The following is a 22429-nucleotide window of genomic DNA, read 5'->3' as shown; positions in this document are numbered from 1 at the left end:
CATGCAGCACTTTCTCATTAATTATGTGAATGCTGCCTTTCCAATACACTTTGTGAAACTGAGTCTGTGCAGCCTGTGTTAGTATACTTCATAATTGGGGAAACTCTTTTTTTTTTTTTTTTTTTGGCAGTAATTGGTTGCTAAAAGTAAGAAAGCTCTGGGGTTTGCCTCTAGGGCTTCCACACATAAAGAGTTTTGAAAGTACTTCATTATCTCTCCTGGTCAGTTCTGTGAAATTAAAACTGTTTCTCTCTTTTTCTTTGAGGAAGTGGTTTGAAAGCAGGGTTCCTAGAAAAAGTCTGTGCATATGTGGTGTGTGTATGGGCATGTGTGCCTGTGCTCATGCAAACATACACATGTACACATAGAATAATGTAACCCTGGCTTGTCATAAACATCACCGTCACTGAAGTCAACACAAAAACACAAACTTGAAGCACATGAGATTTGACCACCAGCAATTAATTTTATTGAGGCATGATAGTTGTCCAGATATAAGTGGATTTCCCAAGTTCTTCAAGAATGATTTATTTTTCTAAACTTACATGATGAAAATCAATCATAGTTGAGGGATTTGCTAAGATAAGTTCATAAGTTTTGGAAAGGTGTCCAATTGGTCAAACTGAATATAATTTACAGAACTTGTATGTTATTTGGAAGGGCCATAGATAACTAAGTCACTGTACTTTATTATCTGTCTTTCATTGCTTCATACATCTTTTTGTTCTTGTCTCTTGGAGATATACATTCGCATGCACAGATGGGTTCTGCTGCTGCCACTGCATCCCTTCCTGTGAATTTACCAGCTAACCTCTTCACACTGATGGGCTCCCAACAGTTAGTTCTGGGGCAAGGCTCATGGGAGTTAATTAGTAAGAATACTACAAGAAGACAGCTCTCTCCCTGCAAGCCATTGAGGGCCAGTGTTTCCCCATAACATAGTTATCTCTGGCAAAAACTATTTTCCAAGAACAGCAAATGTTAGTGCAGCCCAAAAAGGTACTTAAAGTTTTATTCAATAGAACCACAGGGGTTGGAAGAAATTAAATGGGGCTCTTCTGTCAAATTTAATCCTTTCGATTTTACCTCTGATGCCTCATATTGGCTAATGTGTATCTACTTTAATGCTGCACTTATCCAAGTTAACTATACTGCGCAGTTAATATTTTAACTTTTACTGGCTATCAGAGCAATACAGAAGATCATTCTTTATGATAAATCGTTAGAATAATATACCTTAAAAATAATACCTTGTGGAAGTGGTTTTAGAATATGCAGAGACTCTCAGACTTGATAGCCCATGGTAAAGTTTAAAGTAAAATAACTGAATGAAGAAAAAACCTAGACTGGTTATTTATGAGCATTTATACTTTATGAGGAAGGACAGAAGTTGTCTTCAGAAAGACTTATACATGCTTTCTGTTTATATCCCTTCATTCATAATGTAAATGTTTTATATTCCCCCAATAGCATTATGCTAAGAAAAACAGCCATTACATGTTTGGTAGGTGAGGGACTTCTCTAAGGATAAATGTATCCCTGGCAACCAATGTAACGACCTTTGCCATACTTGATCCTCACTCTCTCCACACCACTGGACTTCATAATACAACTCTAAACATAACCTTTTAGTTAAGCAAAGTTGCACCGTGTTTGCACATAAAGATCTCCATTTCTACCTGCACAAGTGAAAAGGGGAAAAAATATATATACATCAGTGACTGCCCTTAGGAAGCTTCAGGCCCACGGATGGGGTCCATGCTCTGAAAACTTCACTCACTAGCTAACAAAAACTCTATCTCCTGCTTTTCTGCAAATAGCATGGATAGACTAGATTACAATATCTTTAGAGAAGCTAAAATAGCATTCAGAGGGGAGATTTATAGTGCTATATTCATCTTTTCTCACAGAATCATAAAACTCATAGTACAGCAGGCAGAGAATCCATTGCAATCAAATCACTAAAGAAGGCAGTAGGAAAGAGAGCTTGCTCAATTTTACTGGGAACAGAGAAGGGGGACTTCATCCAAAGATTGATTCTTTTATATTTCTGCTAGAATTTTTCTGCTACTGTTAAAAAAGAAAAAAACCCAACCATCTTTTTATTTCAAATAATCTTCAATATATGCCATTCTGCACTATTATTATGGAAACTGAAAAAATTAAAAGACCCATAGATTGTCTTAATGTATATGTGAGTATATAAAAATAGTCCTTACTCTGTCCTTCTCTTCAGGTGACAATTTCACTGACTGCATTGTCTCTTTTGTCTGAATAATGGTCCCAAGCAAGTGGATGAATTTGTCGCAAGGAAAACCATCTTCATTTCCATTTCCTCCATTTCCATTATGTCCTTGTTTTGATAACTCTTCACTCACTAGGTGCACAATGGTTTAAATTGTGGTTTCAAATGTGCTAATGCAAATTCCAAATCACCAGTGTCTGCAGAGAGGGATGGGAAGTTCAGCCCCATTGTCAGTGCTCTTTTAGGTGCGGTATCACAGTGTTATTTTAAGGTCAGCACTATGCTCAGAGAGACTTTACAAAGAAAGTGGGTTACTTAGGTAACTGTGTAATGTACCTAAACATGATCAGCTCTGTTGGCAGAATTACCATTAAATAACGAGGGTAGGAATGCAAAAATAAAAGAGTGCAAGAATAGATTTAAAAGAAATAACTCACACATTTCTATCTTCAGACTGTAAGATCTTACCTAATACTTTGTCAAAAGAACAAAGTAATGAAATTTTAAAGTTTTTACTACAATAACCTTGTATCTCCAAGGGAATATTCAGTGAAATACGAGAGAGGTTTTAATACCTGGAAGCACAGCTGCATTATAGTGAGGTCAATTTAGGAGCACTATTGAGACTCTAGGCCATAATGACTCCATATGGAGTCGGACAGTAGCTAAGGTAATAAACTTTCACAGTATGATTTCTTTGCTCAGTGCAATACTCACATAATTCGGCAGTTACTCATCTTTCATTTAATGGAGAGGGCTTTTTTCCTCTTTTTTTTAAGAGCTACCATGTGCTCATTCTTTCCTCCTCATCACGGAAGGTTTACATATCCAAAGAAAATATTAACTGAATTCCCAATGAGAAAACTCAGAATTTTATGACTGTCTGAATGCTGTAGAAAAGGGAAATTCCTCAGTCCTCGACCCTTACACAAAGATGTTTCCGTTTGTCTTAGACACTGGTGTTAAATGGATATTGGCCTTAGTTTCCAGAGTAATAAGAAGACACTAAATGCATTTGAGGACAGAGAAATAAGAAATTGGGGACAGCTGCGGACAGCAGATTTGGGACACTGGTATCATGTATGTAACAAATCTTTATTAATAAGAACATTAAATCCCATATTTTTCATTTATAACCGCTGCATAATTTCCTGTTAACACTTCATGTAAATTCCAGATAAGGTAATAATTTTTTTTCAGAATTCTATTTCTGTTTCATTATATGTTCTACACTCTGCCCCACAGGTCAGTTGCATGATTGAAGTTTTATGCCTCATTAAAATTCCCCTAGTTAAAACACGGAGACAGAATTTTGGTAATTCCTTTCTCCACAACTACAATTAACCATTCCGCTGGATTCCTGTATTACTGCAATCCAAGTTTAAAAATTACTGTATGGTGAGATGGTCAAGGGGTCTAAATGTCCTAAACATAAGGCTCTTATCTTCCTTTGCTCCAATGGCTGAAAAACCCTGCACCACCACCTCCCAGTTCAGTATTTCTAGCTAGCAGCTGCTATCAGAAACCTAAATAACAAAAATATGCAAACTTGCACACTAATTCCCTTTGGAGATAGATCTTGGCTGCAGCCCTGTCATAAATCAGAGAATTTCGATATGAAATGAGGCAAGCAGCTCTAATCATTTCTGCATTTCAAATTGGATCACTGGCTCAATCACTGGGCTTTTTTAAACTGCTTGCCTAAGAGCAAATGTGAGGCGGGAGATAATTCTGAAGAAATCTCTTCTTTTGTGGCCGTAGAACTCTTTTAACTGTTTCAAGACTGAAGGCCACATTTCAGTGATAATAACATATATCTGCTGCGAGAGATATGGATCCTTAAAGACATCTTCCCTCTCTTTCAACTCATAGAATTCCATCAATATCTGCATATATTATATATATTAATGTATGTGCATGTGCATATGGGTGTTGTGTGCATAAAAAGAGAGGGAGAGAAAAGAAGAGAGAAACATCTGACATGTAGCCTCAGTATATTTCCCTTTAGAATTTCCTCTTCTGACTTGGTGTGGGTTTCAATTGCTGCAATGACAGTATAGTTAACTTTGTACACATATACCCAGGCACTTTGGAAATTTATTTAACGATGAAGGCAAAACTGAAAAGTAACCCTCACTTGCCCAGCGTCTGGCTCAGAAATAAATCAAAAAAATAAAATCAAGGTAAACAGAGGTCCTCAATAATTGTGTATGACATCCAAAGGCGTCCTCCTTGCCCACCAAAGTCCTGAAATCCTCTTTAATTATACTATTGATTTTCAATTTTCATGCCTTATCTAAACTCTGAAAACAATATATCACAGAAATTATGCTTACAGTCAATTACTGTGCAAACAGCATCCTCTTGACTCTCTGTTTTTCTGTTCAGGGTATCCCCTCTTTTTCACCCAAATGATACTACCAGCTTGTTACAGTTTCAGCGTCCTCACTGCAGTGCTTTGAAATTGAATTTAACTCTATTATCAGCAGGCTTTTGTAATCTCATGTAAGCCTAATAGTGATCAGATGGAATTTTACAGCTAAGCTCCCTGCATTTTGAGGACTAATTTAAAATATTTATAAAATTTTTGGTTTAGACAGTTAAAAAAAATATTCACCTTACAAGGTTTTATTGTCTGCTATTTTCACCTCCTAACCCCTCATACTCTATTTTCTTTCTGGGAGCTGCAAACATAGTTTTTGATATTTAATTGTCTGTTAATAAAATTTAGCAAACTGCTTCATTCAACAATGATCCAGACATTTGATGATTTTAGTATCACTGCACCATGCTAATTATGTAGTCATAAAACAAATAACACTGTTTTAGATTATCTCATCTAACTTTGAAAATGTGCTGGTAAGTCCGAGCATGCCCAAACTCTGCATGCCTGCCACACCTGATTCTGTCAAGGTTTAAAAATATACCTGTTTGTGCATATATGTATGTATTCTTTTCGGGCACCTTGACAGATACAAGGGCCATATTGTTGATGTTCTCCTATTCTTCTGCCATGTACACATAAAAGGAAAATCTAAAGAACTCCTGTCAGGATTGTCAGAGATCATGCTGACGAGCCCAGCTCACCAATAGACATGTCCTTGCATCTAATGACAGATAATGCTGAAATCTGGAGCCAGCACATCCGTGGAGTTCAAATGATGCTACAGGATCTACCATAGTTCACCCTGCTTGGTAACAGATTTGGCGTACATAAGTAAGCCTCAGAATTCATTCCCCCTTTGCCTGACTGGAGTTCAGAAGATGGACAAACCCAAAACTGATCTGAGCTTTTCAGAAACCCAGGCCTTTAAGCACAGTGACATTGGCTTGGGGACTATCCATGATCGTGCTCAGCAGCTGGGCACAGCCTGCAGGACCTGCAAAATCAGGCCACAAAGCAGCACACCTAAAACCAAAGCCCAGGAACACTAACAACTAGACTGACGGTAGGCTTTTACTCTTCTATTCAAAACAATACATTCAATGTTAATACATCAAGCCTCATGGGGTCTTGCCCGTTAAGTTTGAGGATTTGAATCTCATGAATGCGGAATCTGCATTGTTCTCAGTGGAGGTCACTTTGCTGTGCATGTAGGAACACGCGGGTTGCTTCAACAGCTTACAAGTGTAGCAGAATTGTCAAATTCATTTTGAGCTCACCTCTGTTTCCTCTGTGTCTCAGGGCATGCAATCCCAAATCCTTGTGGTTCAGTGGGGAGTTAAAGCCATACCCTGATGCTATTTCAGGAGTAGAGCGATTGGTGCTACTTCTCTAACTCGTCTAACCACCACTGACGAGAACTTACAATAACCTTAGCTTATTCCACCCACCCAAATGAGATTTTTCTGCTTGAAAAGGGGCCAAACTTCACACATCAGCCCATATTATAGGAGAGCGGCCCTATACCACGTCTGAAATTCCTCTCCAAAGTACAACATGCATCATGATTTAAGTCATTAAGAAGGTGCCAGCAAAAGTTCAATTGAGCAATCAGTAGTCTTTTAATGTATGTTATCATACTTTCCTCTCTCTCCACCTTGGTTTAAAAAGGTCTCATGATTAATGTCACCTTTCTTCTAAAAATGTTGTGCAAACAAACAGTTCACCGTAAAGTTTTAATTTTAGGTTAATTTTCTGATAGTATCTATCTCTTTGCTTACATTTAAAATCAGTGTCCATTGAAAAAAATTAAAATTCAATCGAGACCACATTGAATGTTTAAATGTGACCTCGGGCTGCTTCTAGAGAACACTGAATGAAGGTAAATTGTAATGGTTTCTGAAAAACATCTGTTTTCATACAGATGTTTCTCATAACCACTGGCTGTAGCATGGCTGTAGACAGGTGCATAGAGCTGCAGTATGTCACCAAGTTACACATTTTTTCTCTAGGGATAAACTATATTTTTTACTGGTTACCTTGCTGCTGTTGTTTTCCTTGTCGGCACAGCAGAGTTGAATAGCTTCTTTGAGCCGAGGTGCATAACAGCTGCCGAATTATTAAAACTCAATGTGATGTTACTAAAATCCCAGTAGCTGTAATATAATGAAGCATTTCAGGCTTCACGATCCTAAAAAGTATCAATCCAATATCATAATAGAGGAGTTCAAGCAAAAACCAGATCTGAATGGAAATTACCTCCTCTAAACACAGCCCTTTCGACACTTTCAGGAAGGGATTTTCTTCAGGCATGGGACCCCAAAGCATTTTGGAGGCAATTTCCCACTTGGTGGAATAGGCTTTTTATAACTCCCTTCTTTTCTCCTCCCTGACTTCACCTTTTTAATTCATATATTCAGAGTAAAGAAAAAGCTCACAAAAGACACGAGGACCAGATACAAACAGAGAGTTTTTTCTCCACTGGGGCAATGCCACACTGGGACCTCACTGCACTGAGAGAAGATTTAAATTTTACTGTATTTCTTGTCTCAAACATTCATCTGTTCCCTTCACAAATGGAACAGAACCACTCCCATCATGCAAACAAACAGCTGCTACAGCACTTGTACTTCCCATTTGTCAATGGGAACTGAGTTTAAAACACCTAAGAAAGCGCTTCTGAAGAAACTGCTCCAGTGCAATGTGGACGATTTAATGGAAAAAAAGAAAGCCATATATTTTGGTGATAAGTCTTCTATTCTGATTCCATGGTATTCAGTTTATTCATAACTTCATAAGAAAATCTGTAGGCTTCCATAAATTCTATGTGTCTTTTGCTGTGACAATGCTAAAATGTAAAATTTTTGGTAAAATAAAAGTATTTCAAGATTATATATATAATTATATACATGTGGGATTTCTTTTAAATTACATAAGAATGTGATCATTTCTAAAACAACAGTTAAGGAAATATGAAAGCATAAAGGGGGAAAGGATTGAGTTTTGTTTCTGAGAAAGAAATAGTGTACAGTGGGCAAAATCAAGGTCTGCTTCTAAAGATATAAAAATCCTAAATTTAGGGTTTTTTCTTCTGCTTGTGTCTGAGATATTGAATATAGAGGAAACATATGGAGTACTAAATAAAATGTAAAAAAATTAAAAAAAGTGGAAAAATATTGAAAAGACAGTATCTACAGAGTGTAAGGATTTCACAATGTCACGTCAGTACTGTTTCACTTTACATAGTATTTTCCCTTTTAGAGTACATATTTTATTATGTCACTGTTTAGAATACCAAAATAATAGCATGTTTTACTAATTATTGTGTTAAGAGTCCTGAATGTTTTAAAGTTTAATTATGCACAATTAATATCGAATAGAGTTGTATTCCTTCATTGAAGCTTTTATGAGGGTTGCGAATAACCCATTTATTGCTCTATTCTCTGCCTTTCAGGGCTTCAGGTACTATTTCCATCCTTACACTCACTGTTAAAGGCACAACTAGACAGATCAGTAGCTCCCCTGCCCATTCCCCTTCCCATAGACAAGGTAGCCATAATCTTATTTTGTACTTTGGAGAACTTGTTGAACAATTGTTCTCAGATGATATACATCTTCTCTTTTGAGTTTGTTTGTTTTTTAATCTGAAAAGCTGCAAAACTGCTTTAAGATGAACCTCAATTTCACAATTAAAAGTGTGTGAAATTCTAAACCTTCTCAAAATAGAAACACTTTTCCAACTTGTTCACAAAGATGAGCATAAAATGAAGGCAAGAAGGTGTGTCATACTCTCAGTCTCAAGGAAAGCATTGCCTACAAATTCCTAGATAGGCATGAATAGTGAGATGGCCATCTCTACTTGAAGTGTTTCCCCAAAACCTATCTTAAACAACATCTTGTTTTCCAGTGCACAGTCAGTTAAGATGTGACAAAAGGAAATTTGATTCTCAATAAAGACAAATGCCTAATGAGTGATCAAAATGCAAAGAAATAAAGTGCACTACTCAAAGTAAATGTATTTTAAAAATTATATAAAAGGTTGAAAGAATTATTCCAGCATCTTAATTTCCATTGAGGATGAACAACAGTAACATTACATTTTCCTGCAGCCTTATTCGCTCAGCCAAAAATGTAGCTAAAGGCTTCTGAAGTAAGGAGATTCAATTAAAAGAAGCACCTTTTTTCCCATTCAGATCAGAGGTGACATATTTCTTTTAATGTTCTCTTTTGAATGGTGAGAAAGAGAATAGTACTTTATGATAAAAAAGATTTTTTCCTCCTTCTCCTTTCCATCTCTGCTTCATTTTACACAGGAATCTTTTCTCTTTACAATTCAGTGCAACATGTGTAAACATGGATTATACCACATCAGAAACCAAGTTAGCTATCTCAAGAGAATTTGTATCTCTGCTGTGTGTAAGTAAGCAGATTAATTCCTAGATCAGGCATTACCTAATGCATTTTCAATTCAATTTCTTCTTTTCTTTCTGCACACAAGATCAGGGAAGTGGGATTATTTTATTAATTTAACTAATATTTTGCATGTTTTCTCTGTTATCTTTCTTTCCTCCAAAATTTTTCGTTAGCTCCTAGTGAGTGATTTAGTATGAGCAAGGATGTGTAAAGACAAGAGACCTAAGCCCTCAACACCTTACAGAGAAATAAATGGCATAGGGAGTGACACACTTTTCCTCCTACTACACTACTGGGAATAAGGAATTCTCACATATTTCAAACCCTGATCTACAGCGGCACATCCTGCCTGGGGTAAGCTCAGTTATTGTACAAAATTTAGGAGAAGATTATTTATTCATTAACATTTATGCTGCTTTTATGGAAAATCTCAGAAGTAAAGAATGAGCCAGTCTGTTTTTATTACAGCAGTGCCTGCTAGCACTGTTTGAGGTAAGGGTCTGTCAACATATCACAAAAGCATGGAATTTACTGTGTAAAATCAGTCCACTGGCCCATCAAGCCTGCTAGCATGCCCCAGCTAGCACCCAAGTCTGATGCTTAAGCAGAAGATGGCACAGTAAGCCCTTAATACATCTGACTAATGTTAAACTTGGGCAGGGGCAGAGGCAAGACATTCCTTCTTGCTCTCTGCAGTGTTCATGTAACGCCCAGACAGGAGTCGATTATGTCCCCGTAACTAAGAAAGTAACAGACAGTGATAAAAATATATGGATTCTTTGTAAGTCAGCCCTGCAACTAGCCACAGGAACAGGTGTGCTACAGTGAACAGAGAAACTCATCATATATTTCTATTTTACACAAAATTAATATTCAGTCTTTTTTTCCCCCCTAAAAATCAGCTCAAAATCATTCCAACCAAGGTACTCTAAATTACCTGTTTAGGATGGAGCTTCAAATTAGGAAGGGCAAATACTTGAGAAATGAAAAAAATGTCTTGAAGATCAATAAGAAAAAGGACAGAGAAATTAGAGAAAGGAGAAGGAAACACAGCTGAAACAGTGAACAAGGAGAGATTGTAAAGTGAGGAGAAAGGCTAAGGGGTAATTACCAGAAACATAAACAAGAGATAAATATTATGAGATGGGGTAAAGTGAAGAGTTAAGCTATGTAGCTGAAAATGAAACTGCATGGAGAGAGGTGTTGGGGTGCGGACAGAATAGCAGGAGGAAGGCAATTAAAGCCATCAACATAATTTCCTCTTTCCACAATGCTCCAGATTCTCTACTGTTTAAGACCCTCAAGTTCTGCATTCCAGGTGATCTCACAGAGATATTCAGAAGTTGAACAAGATGTCATATAGGGGTGTATGCACGAAGAAGGGAACAGCAGAAGACAGGAAACAGCAGAAACTGTCAAATACATTCCTAAAAAATCAGCCAAACAGGCCAATAAGACAGGGGGAAAAAAAGTAGGAGTAATATCAATGGCTCAAGTTGATGTAGATCTCAAGGCATTTAGAGAGTTTTTGACCTGAGTTAAGTATAGTAAGGATTTTTATACCTCTTGAAATATGTTATAGTTGGTATTTCTCCTATACAATACTTTTCTTCATCCAAACCTGAACTCATCCTTGTCAGTATGCACACACATGCAGTAATAATCTATAGTGCATACCTTACACAGATGTAAGGTGATCCTGTTTGTATTCTCAAACTCCCCCTGCCACAGAACAACTCCACCCAAAACCAAACAAACAATCAAAAAAAAGAAGCAGGTTTGTTTGGTTTTTTTTTCTAAAATGAGTAATTTTTTTTTCTCCCCAGACGTTTGTGAAATTAGTTATTTTAGTTGTCACTCCTTTCGGAGAATGATGTTCATATCTAAAGTTAAAATTAATACAAATGACTGAAGAGGCACAGCCTCATTACAAAGGATTTATACACAAACCCTCTTATCAATACCAACCTCCTAGTTCTTAGACTCCTAAAGACAGAAATATGGAGCTACAAATAACATTCATTTCCCAATTACTATGCCAACCAGCTCTTTTATTATAGGCTGTATTTGCATTTGACTGACTGGCCTATTGGAAACATAGTGCTGCTACACCATCATCAAGCATTTTCTCTTTTTCAAAGACATAATCCAGACTATGTGCACCAGTGCGCTATCTGTTGCTTTAATCATTCCTATACATGATAAGGGATCCTACTCTTTGCAAATCTGGATTTTTGTTAAATACCTTCATGTTCCAATTTTAACCTATCAGTCCTGAAATGATGGGAATTCGTTGCAGATTAATTGTTTATTGGACTTATGCATGAGTCTACTTATTTTCTATTTTTATAGGTGCTACATTTGAGAATGTGTTCAAAGGAGCATTGTTTTGTATTTACATTTTCTTTACAGTTAGGATCTGCATATAATATACATAAAAAGTTTAGTCTTCTGTTATGTCATGAATTGTTGTGAACAGCCAGAATCCTACATGCCTACTTTGCATTTACAATTTTTACATAAAGAGTATAAAAATTAGTTCAATTCACAGGGTGCTAATGTACAACCCTTTTGGTGTCTGATCATCATTCCAGGGAATAATTTTGTAAGACAGGTGTTTGTTTAACCTGTAGGAAACCTGAGACCTCCAGAGTGCTGTCAAGCAGGTTCGTTCATTTCTTTGTACCTTATCTCCCATTAGAAAATATTTCCTGTTCTTTCCCTATAAATTCTCCCAGGAAGGGATTTCCTCCTTTTCCCATCTTGATTCAGACACTATAATAACAACAACACGATTATGTGTTTTGTGACATTTAATAGTCTAATCTGGATACCAAGAACTTCTTGGGGCAGAAAGCACAAATAAAAAAAAATAAAGTTATAGCAATTAAATTACCAGAATGCAAATAAATAGTCACAAATACTGTTCTCCATTATTTATGCAGATATAATTGATTTTAATCTTCTCTTATTGTTTCTCGATCTAATTGTTTCAGAGTAAGATTTAAAGTGAAGCTCTGACTGCACTGGCACACAAGTTTAACAGAAGGTCGTACACATGCTGTATGTGGCCAATGCTGGGAACTAAGGAATCGAGTAAGAAGAATATTTTGCTGTTATAAAAGTAAAATTATGGCTCTTCATAATTCTTTATATAGGGAGAAAGGAGGGATATCTATGGAAAAAATCCAGCTTGCTTCTTCAGATATATCCAATTGTCTTAACGACATTTTTATTTTATATGTATCTGTGAGTAAGGCAGAAAACTGTAGTGCTCTGCTTTGCATTGTGTCTAAAATTATACTCATCGTGGTTTCAGAACAAGAAAGAAAAGTCACCTCTCCTGCCCCACTGAAACATTTGGGGTTCTACACCTAGCACACTGGGGTCAGAAATATGGCACAAAGACTTCTGAAATAAAAAAGGGCAAGTGAAAATTGTGATATTCCATGAATTTGAAAATATTTCAGAATTAAAACAACAAAGAAAGAAATAATGAGAAAAAATACAGTTGTTCAAAACATCAACATTTTAAAGAAATCAATGTTTAAATATTAACAATTCAAAATTCTACTGGTACACTGTTTTTCAGTGATATTCATGATAAATTATGTGACTAGTCTATTGAATGCCATATTGTGGAAATACATGTATGGGAAAACACCCATTACAAGAAACACTTTTGAGATGGACACAGATTAAAACAGAGTAAGAAAATTCTGTCCTGCATTGTTACAAAGATTTCTAAAATCTTGAAATATTTCAAATTTCTTTCAAAGATCCACTCTTATCATTTCTTTCAGGGATGATTTCAAAATGGCTCTGCTCCTCCCTCTACTTTGCTACAACTAAAATTTAAAGTAAAGTGAAATCTACATCTTCATTATTTATATTATATCCAAAAGTAATGCACTATTCAATGAAAACATGAAATGCCTCACTTTTAATGGGCAGTTCAAATATCCCTATGCACATCTTAGAGGGGAAATTTTTAATTTATATAAATCCACTTTGATGATTTTTTTATTTCAATTGACAGTGCTTCCCTATATGATGTTAAAAGAGTAAGCAATGGCATTTAATTGAATCAAAAGGCAATATGATGATAGTGAGTTCAGTCATGCTTTTACTGTTAGCACTGGTGCAACGATTTATTCATTTGCCATTCCACTTACTTTTGTTTTCGAACAACCATAAATTACAGTTACACCTCTACATAACTACCAGTTGGCACATATGTGATACTGGTAATGACATATATATATATATATATATAACTAGAAGAGATCATGACAGTGTATACGTTCTATTCCAAATCAAAAGCTTTCTGACTTTGTCTAGTGAAAACTATCACTCCTGTCATGTGTATGTTCAACACCATCATAAATTTAGTGACTGGTGTGTCAAATGTGAGGAATTGCAATCAAGTTGAGAACTGTAAAGAAAATTCGAGTCAAACCACAAGAAGTTAGAGGTTATGATCAAATACAGTCAGTGATGAGTGGTATTACCGAAATGGAAATGGCTGATAAACACTGCCCAGGTCTTAGCACATCACCAGTATTAGCACTTTATCTAATTAAAGGGTTGGGCATTCAAACAGACTCTCATGTAATGAAAAAATATGGAAATTTCCAATTTTATTTTATTGGTTTTAATTCTACACTGGAATGATTTAAGATTTATTAATATATTACTTGGAGACTTTTTCTCTAGACCAGTCTAGTGGTCATGGCATGTGCCTTGCACTTGAAGCTATGCATGAGCCCCTTTGATGCCAACTTCAGGCACAGAATTAGTGTCACTCATATTTTGCAGTCCTGTGATCAAAACAACGGGTGATTCATTAAAAATTTTTTATTTGTAATTTATCCAGATGGACTTTTTTATTTATTGGAGAGTAAAAATTAATGTTCTTAAGGAGAAAGGGGCACTGCAGCCTTCATATATGCCATGCAATACTCTCAGGACTCTGCTTTGGTTTCTTTAACTAAATCTTGAAAAGTCTTATAAAAAGAGTAACCATATTTTTCAGCAAAACAACATTATGGTGCTTTGTGTTTTCTGACTGTTCATCTCCACCAGTAACCATAAACTGCTGGCACTAGTGCCAAGTTTGTTACAGAGAGATTAATGTTGGCAGCACAAGAGCTTCTGAGCTTTTTAAAATAAATTTGGCACTAAGCTCTAAAAGGGTTCATCATCACTGATCTAGATTACATCCTTCTTTATCCAGAAATAAGTTTCAAAATTCCTATCTAAATAATACTCCTGATTTATTTGTGTTTTGTTCCATTAGATTAATGCATATAGGAAGAATTCTCTGAAGTAATCTGCAAATTCACTGCATTTTTCATTCACTATCTCTAAATAACTCATGTCTGCAGCTTTAGTGTGATGTAACTGTTATTATACTAATCTTAATTATCACCATTTTAGCTTTTGCCTCCCACACTTGTTGTCATTGTACTCATGTCTGGTTTAAAAACAGGACCTAAGCTAACTGAGGCCAGCAGCTGTCTTTTTAGTATCAGGTTCAGAGTCTAGCACAAAGGAGCACTAGTTCCCAACTAGAACCTCAACATGCTGCAGCACTACAGATGTTAAATGTCATAATAATGATTGTATCTTCCTTACACAATGATTATGAACAAAGCTGTACATCTTTCAAAGAGCTCTTGTTTTTACTTTTCACCAGCAGCTAAAGCAAGCAACACATTTCCATTACAAGATGAAGCTGTACAATCTCATCCAACAAATGATCTCACTCTGACCCTCACACTAACTTTGCTATTAAGCAAAAACAGGCACATTTTCCAATATTGATTCCAACTAATGTCTGATCCTAACAGGCATGATCTTATCGGGGCCCCACTATAATAGAAGGAGTGTCAGAGTTAAACAGAATAGGTTTAGATAAGATCACAATCTTCCTCACCATGATGTGATGCTATCACTGAGTGAGTATAGTATTTGAAGTAATTATCATTAATAGATATTGGCAATAGGAAGAGTGGTCACTGCTAAGATCTAAACAAATTTGTGCATGATAAAATAAAGCAAGTTTTATCCCAATAGTGGATATGTTATACGCCCTAAGAGACTTTGTTGTCTTTATTTTTTTCTTTGAAATTATAGATATTGAATCAAGAGAGAAATATTGAGGAGCAATGTTGCTACATGTTTTTTTCTGTACCTTCTGTTTTGTGGCAAACTGCCACTTCAGCCTTTCTGCTGCTTTCCTGATGCCTTCATTGACCAGATGTCTCATGATGTGTTGTGTGGACAGACCCTGGTCCCAGGGTTTGCCTGAAGAGCCATGGCCAAAGCTGATTTCATGGCACCCTTCCTTGTTAGCCGACAGTGGAGCAGCAGTGACCTCTCTGACAGGAGGTGTGGGAAGCAAAGGGTCATCTTTCTAGACTTTGAGCCCTACAGCTGTTTCCTTACTTGAACTATTCTTTGCAGGAATATGGGCAGTGCCATGGTGGGCTAGCCTAGAGGACTGGTCTCTAAGGTAAGTGTGCGCTGTGGCAAAAGCCACAAGGTTGACAGTCATCCGGCTTGGTTTGGTTTTTGCTTCAGCATTTGTTCTGATTGTAGTAGACTTTCTGCATTCTCAGAAAGACGATGGTACTGTAAAAAGGAACACCCGCTTTGATGTGGCAAATTATACGTGAAACTCTTAAGTCTTTCTCCCCTGAACCTGTCAGCATGTAAGATCAAAACAGCACAGAACGAAAATAATAATTTATAGCCCTGGAAAAAATGTTATCAACCTAGGAAAACTGAGAACCAATATAAAAAAAAGTAAGTTCATAGTTATGCATGTGCTTTTTGTAATGAAACAGCAGAAGCATAGCTAAACTTTCAAAGCCATACAAAAATAATACATAAGGAAAGGGTGTAAATCTAAAATCCCCTTAACTATTCACCATTATAAAAAATAAGCAAGTGTGCATGTAGAACTAAAAGGGCACAATCAGTTTTCCAAGAAACAATGTTGTCTCTGTTATTCTGATAAAAATACTGAACTCTAATATACTATTTTTCATTCTTACAGACATTAGCTAATTAAGAAATTTAAAAAAATTTCTAAATTAATAGCTTACTTGCCAAGATTGCCCAAATATTGGTCTTATACATAGAAACCTACAGGCAGCTTTTCTACTTATCTTCATGTATTTGTCTTCTCAAATGTGTGATTAACTCCAGAGCACTGAAATCTTTTTGATAATCACTGAAGATGAATGTATCAGGACAATCAGCAGCATATGGAACACAGAATGCTGCCAGATGTTAACACACTAAAATAAAGCAGAACCATCCATGTACTCTGTATCTTGTCTAAAAATAATATACTCATTGACCTTAACCCTAACAAACCAGTCCCATCTTCAAGGTCAAATAAAATAACAAATATTTATCTTCTATGGAGAGGTTTATAGACTGTACTTGCAGTGTTCAGTGTCACAAAATGCTAAGCCTACCTCAGCCTTACTGCTTTGAATGAAAGCTTGAGGTGCTCAGCACTAAGCAAAATCAAGTCCTAAGTGCATTATTAATCACTGTTGGAAGAAATTTGCGGTCATTTTGCTTTCCCTTTCATTACTTTATATTTTTTTCAAAGACTACACATGGAAGCAGAAAAACATCTAGGTAGAGTAAAAAATACAGGCATATAATTGTGATGTCTAATGCATACTTCATTTGGAAGAGATTTGCAAATGCTCTATGTTGCCTTGAAAGAATAACTTCAGCCGTCTTTGTTATCCCAATACAAGTGCAAATATCAAGGTAGCATACTGCTGCAGCTCTCATGAGCCTGAATACAAGGTTACAGTGGGTCATGGCAGCAAATATCACCCCATCAACGTCTTTACTTCCTCATGCCTTTCAAACCATCCCAAAGGAGACACTCCTGTCCAACAGCACAGCCAGAGAAACGCAGAAAACAATGAGAACATCACAACTCTTTTGGAAGAGTTCAGGAGACCTCACAGTTATGGTAGTAATAGTGAACAGACAGTTAAGCATCTTTGGTATGACTGATAAGGAAATGATTATTTAAGCTCGAAAAGGCCATTTAATCCCAAGTACACCACTAGCCAGAGCAAGCTAGTAGGTGCTACCACAAAGTCACTTAAATCCTGCAAGAAGTGTTAGCAACTGGCTTGGAAGAGGGAATGTGAGGAATGTTAAGGAGGCACAACCACACCAAGTGGTCTCACATTTATGAAGTCGAGTTTGAAAACATGGCTATTCTTCTTACTTTCCATAGCCGAATGTAGTGGTGGAGATGGAAGTGGTTTCAAAAGTAATCAGTGCGTGTGCAGTCATTTACTGCACACAGGTACTGTTTCTATATTCATTTGAGATTTACTAGCACAGAAGCAAAAAATGAGCTCTGAGGATGCCAGTGATGCCAAGAGCCTCTCACAAATATTTCCACATCCAACCCATGGTGTGTTCTCTGTTTTTCAGCCTGGCTAATCAGGGCTCTGGTACCTGATAGTGGATGACTGACTATAAAAATCAAGATTCAGCTTACTCCCTGAGGCCTGCTGTACCACCAGATCAAAGTGCTTACACTTGGCAACCTGAAAATCAAATACCATTGCTCTCACTCCGAAAACGTGTGAAACAGAAGCCTGGGACAATGATCCTTGTAAGTTAGACAGTATTCCTTAAAAAAAGAGATACAGAAAACTTCAAAACAAAGTCCTAAGTAAAACTGAAAATAATGTTTTGAAAAAGCTACACTGACTCAATATTTGGCTATACACAGAATGTTAATTCTAACTGTAGTTAGCCAGAAACTGGATTGGGAAAGGAGAATATTCAGAAGAAAAAAACCCTGCAGGCAGTTGGGAAGGGACATGCCAAAGAAATATAGCAGTTACTTCCTTATCTCTCAGCTAGCCCTTGTTATATTTCAATTAGATTTTGAAAACGGTATCCTATACAGTGTGACCAACTGTCTAGCTTCCTGTAACATCCCATCTGCCATCTTCTACAAAAAACAGTGTCTCATTCTGGCCTTTTAAAGACAATCTTGAAAGATTTTAGCTACCTGCAGGCATTTCTGGGCAGCCAGACAAGCAAAGTTGGCTGCAGACATTTCTCAGCATCAAGGTGCCAAAAGCCACAGGGTCATCTGGTCCTTTTACTTCCCCCACACCACAGTTCAGCTGCGCCTACACCACTCCTCTCGTCTTGGTCCAGCCTGTTCTTAAACACACCAGCCACAGATTTACTGCAACCTCCTGAATCTCCTCCAGCTTTTCAGTCTCATTAACATTAGGAAGTTCTTTCTTGTATCTAATCTAAATCTTCCCTGCGGTTACCTTGCTGGAAGGTTCACTTAATGCCTTCCGTGGTCCATGATCTGGGTGGATCCAAGAAGTGAAGAAAACCCTCTACTGTGGAGGCATTCAGGATTAAGATGGTATTTTTGCTTGGAGGAGGGGACCAGAGTGAGAAGGAAAACAGGAATATGACAAAATAGTGGATCCCAAAAGAGAAAAATACAATTTGGAATGTAACAAATATAAACAACAAGACCCAATATTTAATGTAGCAAATGCAACCACACCCAAGAGGAAAAAACACCATAAAAGTAAATCAGTAAGACTAAGACACACTAGGAGGTCTACTGCAGAATTAAAAATTAGCAATAGTAGAACCAGCCAGCTTCAACACAAGCAGAAAAGAAAGAACTAAGATATTTTGGATCTACTATTGTTTTCTGCTTTATTGCTCTCTTTCCTTTATGCTAATTTGCCCCAGTTTTCTTCCAAAAGTGAGGACAACAGCTTGCAGGAGGGGGAGAGAGGGAAGGATCCTTCCTCACCTCCCCAGCTTTGAGGCACACCTCCCTCAGCTCCCCTAAACTTGTCTTTAGTGTCCTCACACATGGCAGGAGTTCCAGATTTGTGTTTAAAAAAAGTGGTCACTCATCCCCCAGATCAGAGACTGTCATGTGGAAAAGAAAGCTTCAAAGAAGAAAAAGTATTTTTGGAAATGTGAGATGTTTATAAATAAATACATAAATAATAATTATTAACATATGTGAAGTGTCTATTAAAAATAAAATCTTCTGTGCATTTCAAATATCAAATCAAATGTCAAAAACAAGATATAAAAACTAATCTGTGACAGGGAGAATTTTAAATTGTAAGACACAGTCTCAGAGTCAGAATAATCTACATAAACTATGATGATATCTCATAGTTATGTAGTTCATTCTAAATACATCAGTAGTGTTCAGAACGCTACCCTGCCCTTACAGTACAGAAAAGGCAGTATTTTGTCTATGCAAAACTCAGTTATTCCCTAAGTATGCTAAAAAAGCTAAAAAAAATTATAACTATGTTTAATGATTCACTAGTTATAAGGCATTTTGTAAACACATTTAAACATTTCCTCTACTCTCTAGTCTGTGGAATACACAATAAAATGCATTAGTGAAAAGAAAGGAGATAAAAGTTTTATTAATTGGTATTCAGTTATTTAAGATGGGATATGAATATCACAGAATCACAGAATCATTTAGGTTGGAAAAGACCTCTGAGATCACTGAGTCCAATCTGTGACTGATCACCACCTTGTCAACTAGACCATGGTACTAAGTGCCCCATCCAGTCATTTCTTGAACACCTTCAGGTATGGTGACTGCACCAGCTCCCTTGGCAGTCCATTCCACTATTTGACCTTCACCCTTTCTGTGAAGAAATTCCTCTTGATGTCCAGCCTGAACCTCCCCTTGCAGCTGGAGGCTATGTCCTCTCATCCTGTCGCTAGTTGCTGAGAGAAGAAACCAATCCCTACCTTGCTACGAGCTATGAAACAATATAAATATGAAAGTATATAAAATCTGATGGGGCTATGCATATAATTCATCATGTATGGGATATCAGGACACACCAAAAACCTCTATAAAATAAATAATATCATCAGGTAGAGTACTAACTGTGCAACCCTTCCTCTGCTGCAACCGGTCTGGAGCTGGTAGGGAGGGTAATTGATGGTGTCTCCCCTGCTCTTTGCTCTGGAGCCCTAATGGCTGGAGTTAATTGTCTTTTGAGCTTCTCTGGAGTCTGAGGAGCCACCACAGGATGAGACTGATGAACTTTTTCTCCCGGTTTGATAAATGAGGCTCAGGACATTTACAAACTTCACTCAGCACTGAATTTCTCAGGTCAAGCTCTGTATTGCCCATATTTTGGTGGTACAAAGTGGATCTGCTCCATGTGGAAAAGGACACATTTTGCTACTGGCTATGTGATACTACAACATCATTAGAAGAGGAGCTACAGCTGAACAATGATTTTTAGGACATAGTAACAATCAATACTTTCTTCTGACTAGAATGTGCTATTTTTATACAGTCACAATCACTTATATTGTGTGTATATATATGTAGGTATATATACTTTTTTTTTTTTTACTTCTTTATGTTTACCTATATATTCATATATATACCATACTTTCACAGAACACAGTTAATTTGGCTGGTAATAAAACAACCAGAAATACCCTTTATTTCTATCATTTTTGAAAATTTGCAGGCTACTTCTCTCGAGCATATTCAGACAGAAAAGGAAATGATCTTTGGAATTTTGATCATTCCATCACACTGTATGGGATGGCAAGGAGCCACTGTCTTAAGTGAAATCACTGTTCCATTCCTTTATTTGAAGTAATTTTTTTATTTAAATGAAGATAGACAATTATTTCAAATATTGTTATTGTTACTATCATATGGTACCTTGATCTGCATTTCTATTAACACAAACAAATTTTGGCACCACCAAAACGTGAATTTTCTTTTCACACCAAAATTTTCTCTACAACACACTTTTATTCCAAACAACTGCCCACTATTGCCTCTATGAATCTTATGGAAAGCACCCTTGATGTTTTCATAATCCTGTGCATTTGTATGTCCAGACAGCACATCTCGACAACATACTGAGTGGAACACAAGTGCTACCACAGTTCCACAGGCAACAGCATCACAGTGCTTTTTTCCACTACCAATGTACTCTAAGGCTAACTACCCTTGGGCAGGCATAGCTTTATATGTAATAGCCCCAAAAATACCCAGGAGTGTCCAGGACATTTTATTTTCAAGTGTTCAAAGAAAGAGCACAAGCCTTTGGTTCTTTCATTTCAGTGTCCATTGTAACAACCAAATACTTGGCCTAACAATGCAAACATTTTCACAGAAACAAGCACCTTCGTAGCTTTATGTTCCACTAAAATGATGAAGCTAGAACCTTCCATGCTTGTTCTATGAATGTGAAACTGCTGAAAAAAAAGTGTCAACATTTTAGAAACTGAATTTTATTTCAGAATAAAAAAATAGTGTTAACATTTAGTGAGAAGGAAGGTATTTCAAAAACTGCTGAATATTCAAATCTGACATTTTATATCTGCTTAGTCTATAATACTTATGTTTCATAAATAAGAAGAGGTATCACTATAAAAAGCATGAATTGAAAAAATTTCCTCAGAGGGTAACATTATTGTTAAATTTCTCATTTTAAATATGAGTATAGAACTAGTGTCTTTTAGGTATTGCAGTGCAATGAGGTACATGACTGACCTTAAATGGAGATAAATTATTTTTCTTGTATGAAGTTTTAAAATAAGACTACATCCCATTCTAAAATTTGTGTTATAAATTTAGCAAAATCTACACAGCAAAATAAGTATTTGAGTCTTAAAGCCTGTGGTACAGAGAAGATTAGACTAGCTAGAAAATTATTAAGACAGTCTAGAAGCACAAGAATATGTTGCTACTGAAATTTATTGCAGTGATTCTCTCCAAACAACTTGTCTTGTGGGTCCTTTCCAACTCAGCATATTTTGCGATTCTGTGATCCTAAAGTGTAAGAGCCTGGCGCTTTCAGATAGCATCTCCCTCTACTGATGCCTGAGAGGCCTTGGACCAAATTTTCCTGCCTTTTTTTTCTGTTCTAGGCTCCTGACTTTGCCTCCTCTCTCCTGCTGGGCCATCCCCTTGCTCTGCTCTCAGCACCCTGGCAATGTGCCCCAGGGTACATTCCCACTTTCCGTAAGACCCTCTACTGAAATGAAGCTTGCCAAAATAGGACAGAAAGTTTATTGAGTTTTCTCCCAGGGAACTAAGTTAGTTTAACGGGAATGATTGCAATGTCTACTACTTAATTACAAGAGTATTAGGATAAATTCTGCTTAATGGAGTTGCTTATAGCAAGCAGCAAGTCACTGAATTATTTTTAAAAACCTTTCAAAGTGACCAGTGGTAGTTTTAAACAAATGTTAAAGTACTGCTGTTTTGATAAATAGGTGTCAGAATGCACCATGGGTATATGTATTCCATAAAATGGCTATAGCCAAGG

At 36.7% G+C, this 22429-nt stretch overlaps 1 protein-coding gene and 1 long non-coding RNA gene across 4 annotated transcripts in view; one reads left to right on the top strand and one right to left on the bottom strand.

The window, feature by feature from the left end:
- ZFPM2 (zinc finger protein, FOG family member 2) overlaps positions 1-22429 on the bottom strand; it is a 307099-nt gene that overhangs the window by 128819 nt on the left and 155851 nt on the right. The window lies entirely within an intron of this gene.
- LOC108493275 lies at positions 10420-17690 on the top strand. Of its 2 annotated transcripts, none has more exons than XR_001873420.1 (5): positions 10420-10578; positions 11636-11707; positions 12038-12137; positions 15510-15558; positions 17526-17690. It is a non-coding gene; the product is annotated as an uncharacterized LOC108493275 (long non-coding RNA). The 2 variants fall into 2 exon arrangements; XR_001873419.1 differs by having other exon boundaries at positions 10420-10588.

The sequence above is a fragment of the Lepidothrix coronata genome, unplaced genomic scaffold (genome assembly GCF_001604755.1).
Source record: "Lepidothrix coronata isolate B3197 unplaced genomic scaffold, Lepidothrix_coronata-1.0 Scaffold15, whole genome shotgun sequence".
NCBI lineage: Eukaryota > Metazoa > Chordata > Aves > Passeriformes > Pipridae > Lepidothrix > Lepidothrix coronata.
The sequence above is the reverse complement of the archived record's forward strand: the minus strand, read 5'-3'. Positions and strand labels throughout refer to the sequence as shown.